General features: G+C 45.6%; 1 long non-coding RNA gene and 1 other non-coding gene across 2 annotated transcripts in view; one reads left to right on the plus strand and one right to left on the minus strand.

Annotated features, from left to right (window-relative positions):
• Positions 1–16711, minus strand: part of LOC119516792 — a 37566-nt gene that overhangs the window by 2793 nt on the left and 18062 nt on the right. The gene's annotated exons all lie outside the window — the stretch shown is intronic.
• On the plus strand, positions 7280–7383 carry LOC119517001. The gene has a single exon (XR_005213430.1). It is a non-coding gene; the product is annotated as a U6 spliceosomal RNA (small nuclear RNA).

Consider the following 16711-nt stretch of genomic DNA (forward strand, 5'->3'; position numbering starts at 1 on the left):
TTTGTGAGAACAAGAAAGTCATGAAGTCCAAGCAGTGACGGAAAAACGCTGGAGCCTCTGGAGGGGACGCTACCAGCCCACGCGGAGCCCTGCACGCAGGGGCTCAGAACGCTGCTCCGAGCTGGCTTCTTCATTATCGTGATATTGTCTCAAATGCATCGCTCTGGTTTGGTCGAACCCAATTTTTACCCGATGTGGCAAGGCCCAACAGACAGGACGTGCACACTCCCATGCTTCTACAGAACCAGCCCTGGACCTCCCTGTGCACGAGCCCAAGTTCCAGACCCTTCCTTTCTATCTTCAATAGACAGAGGGCCCAGCACATGAGCCTGTCCTGCTGAAACTCCCCAGTACGCTCTGCCTGCTGCCTGCATGCCAACGCCGTGAGCTTCCTCTGGATTGGCCTTGATGGTTCCCCAAGTATGAGCCAGCCGGGCCCTTGCGTCGTCCACTCTCATGTTCACAGGCCTTGGAGCACTGCGAGAGAAAGCCGCAGAACAGGGCTGATCCTCTGGAATCTACCCACCTTCTCCTGCCTCCTGTCCGCTGCTGGCAGTCATAGATGCTAACCTGGACGATTCCAAAGCTCCCAGCATTCCCACCACCTCCAAGTTCTGTTCCCACAAGCCCCCCAAACACAGTCATTGGTTCTAAAATGCATGTCTGGTCACCCTGCACTTCCAATTCAGCAACTGTCATTGTCACTGTTGCTGCCTATGGTGTGTACAGCCCCTTACACTGGCCTTCTGGGGTCTGGAGGCCACCTGTTCTACAAAGGCAATTTTTCTAGCATGTTCCTTCTTTCATATTTCCAAGACCAACTAGACTACTTGCTGATCCCTGCAAGTTTCCTTTAATTTCCTGCTTCCATGCTTTTGCTGAAGCAATTCTTTCCACCTGGAAGGCCAAGTCAGTAACCCTGTGTTTGCATCCTCCTTGTCATTCAAGGCTCAGCTCAGATGCCCCCTCCTCCCCTTAACAAGAAGTTTCTTCTTCCGCATATGAACCCCATAAAACCCTAACATAGATCACTTAGAGTGCATACTTTGTCTCAACAAACTACAACAGAGATCCCAGCTCCAGCCACACATTTCCGCTGTTTGGGAGCACATCTTACCCACCTGCTAACCGGATGCTCCCCGAGGGCAGCAGGCACAGCCTGGGAATCGTCCTCCTACTGCCTGATAAAGTATCTTGCATTTAATAGGCATTAGAGTATATCTGTTGACAGGATAAGTAGATGAAATACTTCCCTGGAGTTTGGTATTATAAAGAAGGTTAGAGAGAGAAGCACAGAAGGCAGTTTGCTTTGTTTGTATGGCTCTGTTTCACATCCAGAGGTAGCAATCCTTTAAGTGTCTGAGTAAATATCCCTTCTGCCAAGTGGGCAGAGCCAGCTGCTGCCCTACATTGGGCAAAGGTCCCCTCCTGTGCATTTTCACTCGTGCACATGTGCACACACACCTGTTGTGAGCGGCACTGGAGCGGGTCGGGGGGAGGAGATGTCTTCCACTCCTAAGGGGTCCCTCCAGATCAGGACAGCAGACACTGGCGAGTGTCCCCCACCTCCCCACCCCGGAGCCACGTCCGCTTACCGGGGACAATCCAGACCAACTCCACCATCCGGGGCTCGGCAGCCCCGGGCCTGGGGAGGCAGAAGCTACGCTCGGCAGCTTCCTCAGCATTCGAGTGCTCTTGTGATTTCCCATTTGCCTCATTTTATCTTACTTCTCAGTTGGCTCAGATCTTGGGTGAGAAAGAGGAGAGTTAATAATTGGACCTTCTAAAACGTCCACTATATCTTATAATAATTGTTATTTATTTAATCATCAGTCTTTCACCCCATGGGGACAGGTGGTTTTTTGTCTTTTTCACTGGCTGCCCCATGCCTACCAGTGACTGGTGTCTGTTGAATGCTAAACCTCAATGAATGTTAATTTAAAGAAGTAATTATTCATTATTATATTATTATATTTTAATTATATAATATAATTGTGTTGTATATTATATAATTATATTAGAATATAATGAATTATTCATTATTAACTAATTATTAATTAAATACTTATCAGTGCTATTGAGAAAGATGAGAAGTGAGAAATGAAACAGGGAAATAAAAAGGGAGAGAAGAAAGAAGGCTAGGAAAGAGGTTCTACAAGAAAGACCTGGAGAGGACGAGAAGGAAGGAGAAGATGAGAGGCAGTAATGAAAGACAAAGAGAAGAAATACTGGGAAAGAGAGAGTCAAGAAGGAAAAATAGAAGAGGATAAACCAAGCGAGAGAAAGAATAAACTGAGAACGCTGGCCACCCCTGCCCCGCAGCCGGAGAGCCCGGCTAGAGTCAGAGCAGAGGGGCTCCCAGCTGCAAACCGGGGCCTGGCACAACCCTCTCCAGCCCCCTCTTCTCCCACCCACTCTGGGGGCTTCCTCGTCCACCCCCTTGCCCCCTTTGGCTTCAGGTGGCTCCTCTGGAAAACCAGCCTGCCCTGTCCCACCCTCTTGGCCTGTGAGGCTGCTGGGGCTAAGAATCAGGAGGGACGTGAGAGGGCTTCGGGCAGGACGCAGCCTCGCCAAGCAGGGGACCCCCACTTTCAGACGCAGCCTCTGGGGATGCAGCCCCCGCGTGGGCCCAGGGCCATCCCCAGGTCCCAACCGGCAGAGGGGGGCCCCGCCTGGGACGCTCACAGCCAGCCCCCTCTACAGGAAAAGCCACCGGCCCGTCCTGCTCCCCTCCCTAGGCCACCCCTTCTCATCTTCCTCACCCCCCATCTCATGATCCTTCTGCTAATCGAGCTCAGCTGGGCACTTGATCACAACTATCAGTTCTGTAGCTCATCGGAGCGAATCACAAGCAGAGACGTTTACGACTGTCCCGGGATATATATCTCTATGATAGATCTCCTGGGGAGCTCACCAGCCAGCCCCTGGAGTCTAGAAACTTCTCATTTCAAACTGCGTTTGAACACAGCAACCCGAGACCTATCAAGGTCTTCCCCTCCGCCCTCCAACCTCCCTGCTCCCAGCGGCAAGAGAAAAAGGGGACAAGCATTTCTTGGAGAAGAGGCAGGCCAATCAAGGTTAATTATTTTTTTATTAATCTCATCTATAGATGAGCTAATATCATCAAGCAGCTACTGAATGCTCACTCCCTGATACTCCGGAATGATGGAGAATTTTTTTAAACCCCAGCTCTCTTGCTAAGAGGCATGACATCCCATTTATACCCAAGTTACAACACCCAAAAAACAGCCTTTAAATGTTTCCAGTTGCGAGGTACACTGACAACGATTGTTAAATGTACGTTTTCCTCTCTGAGCCCCAGATGCCGTGAAGGACACCCTGACTCGAACTTTCTCAAGTCAGATCAGTGCAGCCTGGAGAGAACAGAGGCTCAGCTTCCAGTCCCTTCTGGGAACGTGGATCTCCTCTGCACACATCTTGGCAGCACAGAGACAAACAGGTCCCCGACATCACAGCCACGGCCCATTCGGGCATCCGATTGGAATCAACTGCCCACCCAGCCATGAGAGGGGATGATGGCTACCTGCAGAGATCCCAGCTGAGCTGCCCGGGGGATGGGGGTGACATATCGGATGTTCCAGCCTCAATGGAGGAAAAGGAAATGGTGGAAAATGGCTGGAGAACCCCAGGCAAGCTGGCTGGCTTCCCAGAAGCTCAGTCTCCTCATCTGCAAATGGAGGAAATTACAGGATCTACTTCATTTATCTGCAGGAAGACTAAATGTGAACATCGATGTAAAGCATTTAACACAGTACCTGGCACACAGCAAGCACTTGAGCCAGAAGAACTAGAGGTGGTTTGCAGCAAGCAGCAGAGGTTGGGTTCTGGGCATCCCATAATTCTCCCATTCCCACATCCTGGCTCATACCTTCCCGTCCATGCCACTGGGAATGCCCGCCTCTGCCCATCACTCAGGGACCAGCTCCAGCCCCACTTTCACCCACGATTTCCCAGAACTCCCAAGCCCAAAGCAGTGCTTTGGTCTGGCCCCGAACGCAGTCTTACACTACACTGCTCGCTTTCGGGCAAGCTCCTGTAGCCTCCCCATCTCCTGAAGCCTGCAGCTTCACATCTCTGTGTTCTCCTCAGGGCAGTTCCCCAAAGCACTCTGCATTGTCACCCCTCTGCGTCTCTGTTCACACGATGCCCTTCCCTTAGTACCCTGCAACTAACCCGTAAGGCCTGGCTTGGAGGCTGCCTCCCTCCAGAAGCCCTCCCGGCAGCCTCCCGGCCTCTGTGCAGCCATGGCTGCGATCACACGGGCCTCCCACCCCTCTGTGATCCGCACTGCCCTTCACTGGATTACTTCTAGACACCAGGCACCCGACCAGGGGCTTCACAGGCCGTGGCTGACTCCTGTCCTCGCCCGAGACACAGGGAGGAAGCCAAGGCTCCAGATTACGTGACTTGCCCTGGGGAGGTTGTGACTTTCTAAGTCTGTCTGGTTCCAAAGACAGCTAGCTCTCTTTCTGCCACACCAAGTCACTCTCAGGTTAGGAGAACGGATACATAAATCATGTGGTGTCAAATCATGGAATACTACACAGCAATGATAAAGAACAAACACTGCTACATGCAACAGCAGGCAGGTCACATGAACAAGAGAAACCAGACACAAGTCATAAATGCATGATTCCATTTAGATGAAGTTCAACAACAGGCAGAACTAACCGACATTGAGGTTAGAACAGTGGTTATGCTGGGTGAGTGGGGCAAGGGGATCGACTTAGAATGGGCAGGAAGGGCCTCTTGCAGGACTGCAAATATTCCACATATATCTGGGTGGTATGTATACCAAGATTTATGCATGGAAAAATTCATATGCTAAACTATGTATGTATATATATTATACCTCAATAGTTTTTTTTTTTTAATCTCAGGGAGGACATGTGTAGTTTTTAAAATATATTCAATATTATAATTTCATATTTGGAAACCAAAAAAGAAAAAAAGCTCTATTGCTTTTGGAACACAAACTTTGAAGAAATTTGCAAGATGTATATGTTTCTCCAGAGGAGACATATGTTGCGAACACTGAGACACGCGGCAGCACCCTGCTCACATCCTGCCTCTTGTCTCACTGCCTTTGCACCTGGGGCTCCCCCACAAGGCTCGGGGAACCTCTGCGGGAAGGTTCCCTGTCGGGGTGACCACAGCAAAGAGCTCAAGGCCTGCTCAGCCCAGAGTGAGCGTTCGGTAAGTGACCACTGAGTGGCTCCCAGAGGTTGAGCAGCTGCCCGCTGTGCCCTTCAGGAGCCACAGCATGCTGAAGCGGGGAGGATCCAGCCCCCTGGCTGCCCCACCCAATCCTGCCCATCATTCAGCTGCATTTTGCAGTTCAGAGAAAGAGAGGAAGACGACTGCTGTGACAGCCTTGCTCTGAAACAAGGGGTGTTCAGTGGACCCTGCAGGGCGCTGAGAGGCTGAGGGTCTGTTTCCACCCCACAATCATATAAAACTTATCCACTGTGGGTGGTTTGCTCTGCAGGCTGACTCTAGGCACAGAGAAGCTGCTGGGAGCTGCCCTTGCAGACAGCAGCCTTTCCCGCTCTTAGAGCAAGGCTTTAATTTGCATGGCAAGAAGCTGATTGTACTTTGTGCTGTCGTGCTTGTCATGAACTCCCAGGGAAGGAGGGTGAGAAGGGACTTCCTTATTCATGAGGCCTGAGGACACGGGGAGCCCAGGAAGGTCACGCTCCCCCTTTCCCCTGGGTGTTCATGGTGAGGACAGCAGTCGGGGGCTTGGCATTACCAACCAACCAAGGCTCAAATCCTTCTTGAGAACCTGCCCTGTGCCAGGAGGACCATGGAGAGCAGGACATGCCCTTGGTGATGGGCCATGCCAGACACTGGAGAGAAAAATGCAGAAGCTACTTTGCTGTCTTTTAAATGAACAGAGGGTGGGTCATTGAAGTCTTTCTGCAGTCTTTATTTGTATTAGAGCTCACAAAATTTCCTGAAAGCTCCTGCCCAGCCTTCAGCTTTGAAGTAGGTGACAAAATATTCTTAGGTTCCATGAGGCACCAGACCAGGCAGGCTCTTGCCTTCATCACAAAGATACTTACCTGTATCTTTGTCAGATTCTAGAACCATCTGAGGTTTCCACACATTGCTTTGTATCACTCCTTTAGAGCAGTTTAAAAAAAACTCCGGGAACTATGTATAGGACTCACAAATGCCCAACGTCTGAAGGACCCTTCTTCAGTCCCAATTAGGGGCAGGGGGACAGACTCATCCTCACTGAGTTTCACAAGAGGGGCCAAAGGCAGTCAGGTGAGCAAGCAATAGGGAGAAAGGAAGATGACAGATGAGAAGGTCCCACTTGACAGAGGAAGCCACTGTCTTGTTCGGAGAAGCAGTGACTGTCAGAGTGTAAACTCCCTTAGAGACTTTCTAGTCTACCCCTTCCTCCTCTACGTTTGTAGATTTCCCAGAGAAGGGCAGTGGCCAGACTCATCTGCTCTGAGATACCAAGATGGGAGTGGGTCTCGGGCTGAGTCAAGTCTCCTTACTCCCAGGTCAAGGCTAACCAAGGTCATGAGCTCTCCCTCTTGCACTTAAGCTTCAGGGATGTTCTCCCAATTAAGTATCTCACAACTTTTCTCCTACTAGGGTGGATCCAAGCTTGCAGAGTGAGTTCTGTGGCCCCCCTGTAGACTGCGGAACCCCGTGCAAGCCCCATGCCTCTTCCTGGGCTCACACTCTATAGAATTTGCTCCCATTTGCCGTGGGACCTGCAGGTCACCCGGCTAGCAGGTCCTGTTGTCATAATTCTTAGCAATGATCTTCAGACTGTTGTACATGCAAATCCCTTTCACCTTCTCTCATGACTGTGTGAGGGCATCTCTAGTGTTCAAGGGCCATTGAGTGGCATAGAAGTCAGTTGGACATATTTTCTGCATCTATAGAAGCCAGAAGACAATATAATATTATTTTCAAAGAGCTGAGAGGAAAGTAACCATCCCCTTGGAATTCTACATGCTGCTAAGTTATCATTGAAGAATAAGAGCAAAGGCAGAGAATTTACCACTCACAGAATCTTGCTGATTGAATAATTTCCTTCCTCTAAACATAAAGGGTGTGAATTAAGGAAAAGGAAACTGGACCCAGGAGTAAGATGGAAGAAGAAATGGTGAGCAAGAAATGCAAAAGCATGTGTATGACCTCAGCAATGACAACCTAAGTACAAATCATGATTAATTTGGGGGTTATAAAAAACAAGATGGAACTAAAAATATTGGGCAAAAGAAACTCATAAGTGCTCACTTTGGCAGCACATGTACTAAGATTGGAACAAAACAGAAGTATTAACACAGCTCCTGAACAAGGATGACATAAACTCATGAAGCATCCCATGGTTTTGGGCATTGCTGGGGAGAACGTAAAATGGTGGGAAACTGGTAGTTCCTCAAAAAATTAAAGCTATAATTACCATACGATCCTGCAATTCCACTCCTCTATATATACCCCAAAGGATTAAATTCCAAGACTCGAACAGATACTTGTACACCAATGTTCATAAGAGCATTATTCACAATTGCCAAAAGGCAGAAACAACCCAAGTGTCCATCAACAGAGGAATGAGTAAACAAAATGTAGTGTATACGTGCCATAAAAAGGAATGAGATTCTGACACATGCTACAACATGGATAAACCTTGAGGACATCACGTTGAGTAAAATAATTCAGACAGAAAAAGACAAATATTTGATGATTCTCACAGAGACATAAAATAGATTAGAGGTTACCAGAGTTTGGGAGAGGTAGAATGGGGAGTTATTGCTTACTGGGTACAGAATTTCTGTTTGGGAGGAAAAAGCTTTGAAAACACATAGTAGCGATGGTTGCACAACATTTTGAATGAAGTTTAATGCCACTGAATTGTGCACTTAAAAATGATTTAAATGGCAAATTTTCTGTTATATATATTTTAACACAAAATTGTTTTAAAATAGAGGGAAAAAGGAAAAAGAAAAAAGAAAAAGAAACTGGTGATATGGAAGACTAGGCTGTCATCAAGGTAAAATCTTTTGAAAGTCTTTGCATTTTCAGGAGGAAGACAGAGCTACTGATTAACTTTGACTATTAAGTAAATATACATGAAATAGTTTTAAACTATTTTAAAAAAATGGGAAAAGAATATATAGCTTTCAAATCAGTAGAAGAGATTGGGGGAGGGTGAGGGGGCAGGATAAAGAAAATGTTATCTATCCAAATAAGGCAGTGAAGGAAAAGGGAACATCCAAACCAAGAAAAAAATGATAGAATATATCAGTAATCATAAGAAATTTAAATATAATAAATGTAGCCATTAAAATCTAGATTGTCATATTGGATATAAAAACTAAATTTAGTATTGGAACAGCTAGAAGTAAATACCTGAAACTACCAAACTCCAACCCAGCAGTCTGGACTCCTGAAGACAATTATATAATAATGTAGATTACAAGGGGTGACAGTGTGATTGTGAAGACCTTGTGGATCACACCTCCTTTATCTAGTGTATGGATGAGTAGAAAAATGGGGATAAAAACTAAAGGACAAATGGGGTGGGATGGGGGATGATTTGGGTGTTCTTTTTTCACTTTTATTTTTTATTCTTGTTCTGGTTCTTTCTGATGTAAGGAAAATGTTCAGAGATAGATTGTGGTGATGAACGCATAACTATGTTATCATACTGTGGACAGTGGATTGTATACCATGGATGATTGTATGGTATGTGAATGTATTTCAATAAAACTGAATTTAATAATAAAAAAATTAAACAAAAAAAAAAAAAAAACTAAATCTAGCTATGTGTTCTTTACCAAAAATACTATACTCAAAACAAAAGGGCAGAGATATTGCCTGTAAAATGAGGGACAAAAGAAATACAAGATAAAGATCTACCAAAAGAAGCCTGACAAAGTGGAATTTGAACAGAAAAGCATTATCAGAGATAAAGATGTTCATGACCCCAAAATAAAAAAAAAAATATTTCCTGGAAAGATGCCAAAATTCAAAATTTTTCTCCCCTAATAATACATCCACAAAATATATAAAGCAAAAATTGACTGAATTACCATGTAAAATTGACAAATCAACCATCACAATGGGAAACGTTAGCACCTTTTGCAATAATTTATACATTAAGGAGAACAAAAGTTAGTAAAGATATAGATGATTTTAATAACATAATTAAAAATTTTGATCAATGGCTATATGTAGAACTCTGTACCCACATCCTCTGTCTACACTGCCTCACCTCCCTCACATGCTTCAACCAACAGCCTCCACTCACAAGACTGCTTTTAACACCATTGGCTCTTCTTGAAGCTCTCTGATAACTTGCCTTCTATGACCCTACAATCCTGTGTCCTCTGTCTCTCTAGCAACAGCTAGAATTCGCCATTTCCTTTGTGCATTTAGCTTCCTCTGCTAGTTTTCCCAAGGCTCCATCCACATCTCCTCGCCTTCCATGCAGCCTTCCTGGTGATCTCATCACACACTGTGGACTTCTATCGGAAAAGCCAGTTTAGTTCAGTTTAGCTCAGGAGCCAGTGGAGAAGTGGGTGCCGAACAGAGGTGCCCTCGGTGAGCACCCTGGCAAATGGCAGGGCTTGGGATTTGGGTGGAGGCCGGGAGGCCTGGAGTCGTGGCAGTCTCCCCTTAAATTCAGGCCAGGGAGCCTGTGTGCCTTATTCACTCTTACACCCAGCTCGTGTGTCTAGCCTGTAAGAGATGTGGGATAAAAAGTTTATTGCTGGATTGATCATAAACCGAGTTTTGCCTGTTCTCCAGAGGGCTCCGGGAATGCCATCCATCAAGAATGGAAAGTTATCATCAATGTCTGATCTTCATCAAGGCCCTCTGGCCCAGACTAGGAACTCTGGCCCAAAGGATGGCCAAGAAAATGGTCAAGAGGTCAATCTAACTCAACCTTCCAGTGAGGTCACTTCTTGGACACTGCATTTCCTGCCTTGTGCAGCCAGAGCTCTGTCTCAACTCAGAAGATGGTTACCACTGCTTGTTCCTTCTGTGCCTCTCTTTCCCCCTCCCTGTACAGAAACTTGCCTCCCCCACCGCAGACCCGGCTGTGAACACACCCTCCATCCCTGAGTGAGACCGGACAAGGGAGCCCTTCGACGTCTGCACCAGTGACAGCAGATCAGAGAAAGCAGCCTTCTGGCAAAGCTAAGTGGCCATTTTCACAGACATTTCCTAAGCACATAAGCTAACCCCCAAGCTGCTGAAAAATCGGCCCCCTGTCCTTTCATATCCAGGCGGCAATAGAAGTTCATTTTCTCATCATATACTGTAAATTACAGGCTGAAAAGGTGGGTCGCGTCTGACTTCAGCCTATAAATAGTTGATCTCTGTTGCTAACTCAGAGGGACCGTTCTCAACAGTGGCTCAGTTCCACACATGCTCGCAGAGAGACAAAAATGCAGGGACAGAAATCAGATCTCCCTGCAGTGAGCACAGGGACGGAACCTGGAGTTCCCCAGGCCTCCCAACCTGGGAAGGCCTTGCCCAGTGCACACATATTTTCCTGTGAGGTGGCATCTAGGCAAATCCACTTCCAACTCTCTTTGTCCTTCTTACACTCCCCCTCTGCAAATAGCTCCCAGCACTGCTCCGGCATTTTGCAAAATAAAAATCAAAGCTGAGCAAATAAGTTAAGACTCACGTTTTAACCTTTTCCAGGTCCCTGAATTTATTGCCTCTTTAAGTAAAAATGTCTATGCCACGGGCTCCGGAAGCCATCCACATACGGCAGCAGCCCCCTCCCCATCAAAGTATTTCATTTAGCATTTACAGAGCTCCTCGCTCCGTGGGACACATGGAAGCCAGTTTTTAATCAGTCTAGAATATTATTTATCACCAGCCACATGCCTGACACTAAGTGGACGGAGAGGGGAATGAAAAACGTGGGATTTGTCCTCAAGGAGCACACAGTCTCTTGTGGAATAGATAGAACACACTCTGTGAAACAAATGAGAACAGAATAGAACTTACTCAGTGTTAGATCAAGTGGAACCGTCTGGAAGCATTAGCTCAAGGAGAGCTGTCTGAGGACACACAGCTTCATGGTGGAGGTGGGGACTGACTGGCAGGTTTGGGAGAGACAGAGAAAGCTGGGAGAACAGCAAGAGCAAAGAAAGTGAACGTAAATATCATGTTTGGGAAGGACGCGTTGCCTGGGAAACACGAGAAGAAGGATGCAAGAGCAGGTTCTCGTGGAAAGAGCCTCTGCAGGCAGCTGGAGGCCGTCCACGGTCCCAGCAGCAGATCATCGTGGCCCGCACCATGGCTGTGGCTGAGAGAAGGCAGATAATGGCCTTGGATATAAAGGATCTGAAAAGGTAATAGGGACAAGACTTGGCTACTGGTTGCACGCAGGGTGAAGGAAGAGGAGGAGTTGAAGATGTCATTGGAATCTGAGAGAGAAGGGCTCCAGGAGAGCAGGCCACCATTTCAGTTCCCAGGGGCAAACTTCTCTAGAGAATGCTGGTGCCTTCTCTCCCTCCGTTTCCCCAAACCCCTGTGCAGCATAAGACACCTTTAGGGTACAGGATGTTGATGAACAAGTCCCCAGTGCTTCGTGCTGACTTCAGCTTGGAGCATCTTGTTAGAAAAAAGCATAAATCATATCTTAGTACCTGCTCCAGAACTTCCCTGCCCAGCCCTTAGTCAGAACCCAGCGGGAGTCAGGGAAGAAATCCCTTCTGGGGGAGCCAGTCATTGAGAAACTCTGGGAAGGAAAGTGTCTGTCTCTTCACTCAGTCCTTGGGGATCCTGGACTCCTTGATTGCGTGCCTGCAAGAATCTCAGCTGCAATCACTGATAACTTCAAACCCAAGACAACACTGCTGGTGCTGGAAGCAGGAAGTCAGAAAATGCAAACCCTCACTCCTTGATGAGAGGTGGACCCAAGGGATGTTGCTGAGCTCCCAGGACACCTAAGGAGCTTGTGCTAATGATTACGTGGCCGTCACTCTATGGAGGCACTAAGTGCTTCCACACATTGATGCATTTAATTCTTCAAACCACCCTGTGGCAGCAGTGCAAATTCTAACCCCAATGCAATGCCACTACATGCCCAACAGAAGGGCTACAATGAGAAAGAAAACCCACGTGTTGGTTGGGCATGGACCAGCCAAAAATCTCACTCACTGCTGGTGGCAGTGCCGATTGCACCACCACTGTGGACGACTGCCTGGCAGTTCACTAAAGCTAACCTTACATATACCGCATGACCCAGCCATTCCACACCTGGGGGGTCTATCCAACAGAAACATGTACGTGTGTGCACCAGAAGGTACGTACCACAGCAGCACTGTTGTACCAGAGACTCCCCGAATGATGTTCGAATGAGCCAACAACCATATGCAACAATGTGGGGCCATCTCACAAACATGATACTGAAAAAAAGAAACTGAACCCCAAAGCCTACATATTGTGTGATTCTATCTATGTAAAGTTCAAAAACAGGCCTAATGAATCTGTGGTGTTAGAAGCCCGGTTAATGGTTATCTTAGGCACAGGGTCTAGTGCACCCTCTGCTGCTCTAAGGAGGTGGGAGGGAAGTTTCTGTGGTGCTAGTGATATTCTGTTTCTTGAACTGGGTGCTGGTTTTATGAGAGTGTTCATTTCATGACAAGTCAATGAGCCACACATTTAGATTTGTGCTTTTTTCTATATGTATGTTACTGTTTTGGTTTGCTAAAGCTTCCAGAATGCAATAAACCAGGAATGGGTTGGCTTTTACAATGGGGATTCATTAACTTACAATTTGTAGTTCTTAGGCCACGTAAATGTCCAATTCAAGACATCAACAGGATGATACCTGGACTCTAAAGACAGGCTGCTGGCATCTGGGACACCTCTGTCACATGGGAGGCACATGGCCAACGTCTACTGGTCCTTCTCTCCTGGGTTTCATTGCTTTCAGCTTCTGGATCCAGTGGCTTCCTCCCTGAGCTTCTGTGGGTCCCTTCTTAGCTTCTCCGGGGCTTTTCCCTGAATTTCATCTCTGTGCTGTCTCTATGTGTCCTTTTTCCTCTTGTAAAGTCCCCAGCAAGGGATTAAAACCCACCTTGAATGGGGTGGGTCACATCTCAATTGAAACAACCTAACCAATAGATCCCAACCACAGTAGGTCTGCACCCACAGGAATGGATTAAAAGAACATGGCCTTGGAGAGATAGCTAAGATAGCAGCATAGAGAGGAGTGGAAGATAGTCAGTCCCCCTGGAACAACTAATAAACAACCAGGAACAACTAGTAAATAATCTGGAATAACTGCAGGGGACGAATGCCCGAGATCACAGCATAAAATCTGTAAGAACTGCGGATCCAAGCTGGGAGCTCCCACAACCCAAACTGCAGAGCTTCGTAGTGCTAGAGAGACGCACTCCCCCAGCAAGCGAATATAGCTCAGCCAAGCTGCAACTAGGGTTTTAATTAACAAGCATGGACTGCCCACTACAAGCTACAAATCCACAAAAAGCAGACAGAGGCTTTTGGTGACGACTGATCTTGGATAGCCAGAGGACCTCTCTGGGAGGGAGGGGGAGCCCAGAGAACTGGGTGCTGTCTCTGGCCAATGGGTGAAACTGACAGGGTCTGCAGACTGACCCTGGCAGAGGGCTTTCTGTCCCTTTTTCGGCTCAGTGGAGAAAGCCTCAACCATTTTCAATTCCCAGTGCTCAGACCCAGACAAGGGCGGAGATAGCAGAGTTAGAGACTATTCCAATGCTAATGACCTCTGCCTAGGGGGTGTATTTTCCCAGAGAGGAAAGAGGCGGTACCACGCTCTAATACCCACCTTCCATTCAGAACCAGACCCCAGAGCCTGGGGGAAAACAGCCACTCACCATACCTCCTTACACCAGTCTGGAGCTACAGGCTGACAGGCACTACCTGCTGGGCAGAAAAGCACAGTGACTTGAGGCCTCACAGGGTGTATCAATCTAAGACACCCTCATGGAAAAGGATACTATTGCCTCCTTTAAACCTGAGCCCATTCTGGTCTGGGAAAACCTGAACAGGGTAACCAAGGAAACCAGATGCCTAGGCAACAGAAAACTACAACCTACACTAAGAAAAACAAGGGTATGGCCTAGTCAAAGGACAAACTTACACTTCAATTGAGATACAGGAAATTAAACAACTAATACTAAATAAATTCAAAAAGTTTAGGGAAGATATGGCAAAAGAGATGACGTGTATAATGTAAACACTGTGTGTAAATAAGGTAGAAATCAAAAGTTCAAAAATCAACTGGCAGAATCTGTGAAAATGAAAGGCACAACACAAGAGATGAAAGACCGTATGGAGACATACAACAGCACATCTCAAGAAGCAGAAGAAAACACTCAGGAACTGGAGAACAAGACACCTGAAAGCCTTTACACAAAAGAACAGATAGAGAAAAGAATGGAAAAATATGACCAATGTCTCCAGGAACTTAAGGACAAAATGAAATGCAGGAATGTATGTGTCATGGTGTCCTAGAAGGAGAAGAGAAGGGAAAGGGGGCAGAAGCAATAATAGAGGAAATAATCAATGAAAATGTCCCATCTCTTAAGAAAGACATAAAATTACAGATCCAAGAAGCACAGCGTACCCCAAACAGAATAGATCTGAATAGGCCTATGCCAAGACACTTAATAATCAGATTATCAAACGTCAATGATAAAAAGAGAATCCTTAAAGCAGCAAGAGAAAAGCGATCCATCACATACAAAGGAAGCTTGATAAGACTATGTGTGGATTTCTCAATAGAAACCATGGAGGCAAGAAGGAAGTGGGGTGATATAGTTAAGATACTGAAAGAGAAAAAACACCAACCAAGGGTCCTATATCTGGCAAAACTGTCCTTCAGATATGAGGGAGAGCTTGAAATATTCTCTGACAAATAGACAATGACAGAGTTTGTGAACCAGAAACCTGCTCTACAGGAAATACTAAAGGGAGCACTACAGACAGAAAGGAAAAGACAGGAGTGAGAGGTTTGGAACACAATTTTGGGAGACAGTAGCACAGCAATGTAAGTACACTGAACAAAGATGACTGTGAGTATGGCTGAAAGAGGAAGGTTAGGAGGATGTGGGACACCAGAAGGAAAGAGGAAAGATAAAGACTGGGGCTGTATAACTCAGTGAAACCCAGGGTGCTCAACGATTGTGATAAAAGGTACAAATATGTTTTTACATGAGGGAGAACAAATGAATGTCAACATTGCAATGTATTAAAAATAGGGTGGGATGGGGGGAAATACAATCAATGCAAACTAGAGACTATAGTTAGCAGAAACAGTATATTATGCTTCCTTTAATATAACATAGGCAATATACCAAAGCTAAATGCATATGGCAGGGGTGGGGTGGGACATAGGGGAAGGGTATGGGACTCTTGGCATTGGTGATGTTGTCTGACTCTTTATTCTACTTTAGTTTAATGCTATCTGTCCTTTTATTGCTTCCTAGCTGTCATGTTTTGTTTTGTTTTGTTTTTTCTCTTTTATTCTTTTTCTCTTGTCTCTCTACCTTCTTTGAGTCTTCCTCCTCCTTTGTGGAAGAAAATAGTGATGTCCTTATAGAGATAGTGGCAATGGTGGTAAATACATAAATACGTGACTATACAGGGAACCACTGATTATTTACTTAGGAGGGACTATATGAGGTGTAAACAAAACCATCTTAAAAAAAATGGGTTGATGAAGAAACCTTGAGGAGTGTACTATATTGAGTGAAATAAGACAGACACATAGGACAAATTTTGCAGGGTCTCACTGATATGAACTAATTATAATATGTAAACTCATAGAGATGAAATGTAAGTTATCAGGATATAGAACAAGGCTAAAGAATGGGGAGCGGTTGCTTATTATAAGCAGAAATGTTCAACTAGGGTGAATTTAAACATTTGGAAATGGACAGAGGCGATGGTAGCACATTGTGAGAATAAATAACAGTGCTGAATGGTGAGTGAAGGTGGTGGAAAGGGTAAGCTCAGAGTCACACATGTCACCAGAAGGAACATTGGAGGTTAAAAGATAAGAACATGTAAACAGTGAATCTTGTGGTGGACAATGTCTGTGATTAACTGTACAAATATTAGAAATCTCTCTCGTGAACTAGAACAAATGTATGACACTATAACTAGAAGTTAATAATAGAGGGGCCTATAGGAAAAGAATGTCCCTATTGCAGACTATGTACTACAGTTAGTAATATTTTAACATTCTTTCATCAACAGTAACAAATGTACTATACCAAAACTATGAATCAATAATGGAGGGGGGGATGGTTAAGGGTATGGGAGGATTTGAGTTTCCTTTTTTGTGTGTATCTTTATTTCTTTTCAGGAATAATGAAAATGATCTAAAAATTGAAAGAAAAATTAATTGTGGTGATGGATGCACAGCTGTATGATGGTAAAATGGGCAATTGATTGTACACTTTGGATCTTTGGATAATTGTATGGTATGTGAAAAATCTCAATAAAAAAATAAAATAAAAAGAACATGGCCTTTTCCGGGGTACATAACAGCTTCCAAACCACCAGTTATATTTCAATAAAAAGTCTTCAAAAATTAAAGTCTTCTAAAAAAAAAAAAATTAAAGCTCTACATGGAAGGAAAGTAACTATCTGCACTGAGGAAACTAGGCACAGGTGATTTAAGTAACTTCCCCAAGGTCAG

The sequence above is a fragment of the Choloepus didactylus genome, chromosome 20 (assembly GCF_015220235.1).
Source record: "Choloepus didactylus isolate mChoDid1 chromosome 20, mChoDid1.pri, whole genome shotgun sequence".
Lineage (NCBI taxonomy): Eukaryota > Metazoa > Chordata > Mammalia > Pilosa > Megalonychidae > Choloepus > Choloepus didactylus.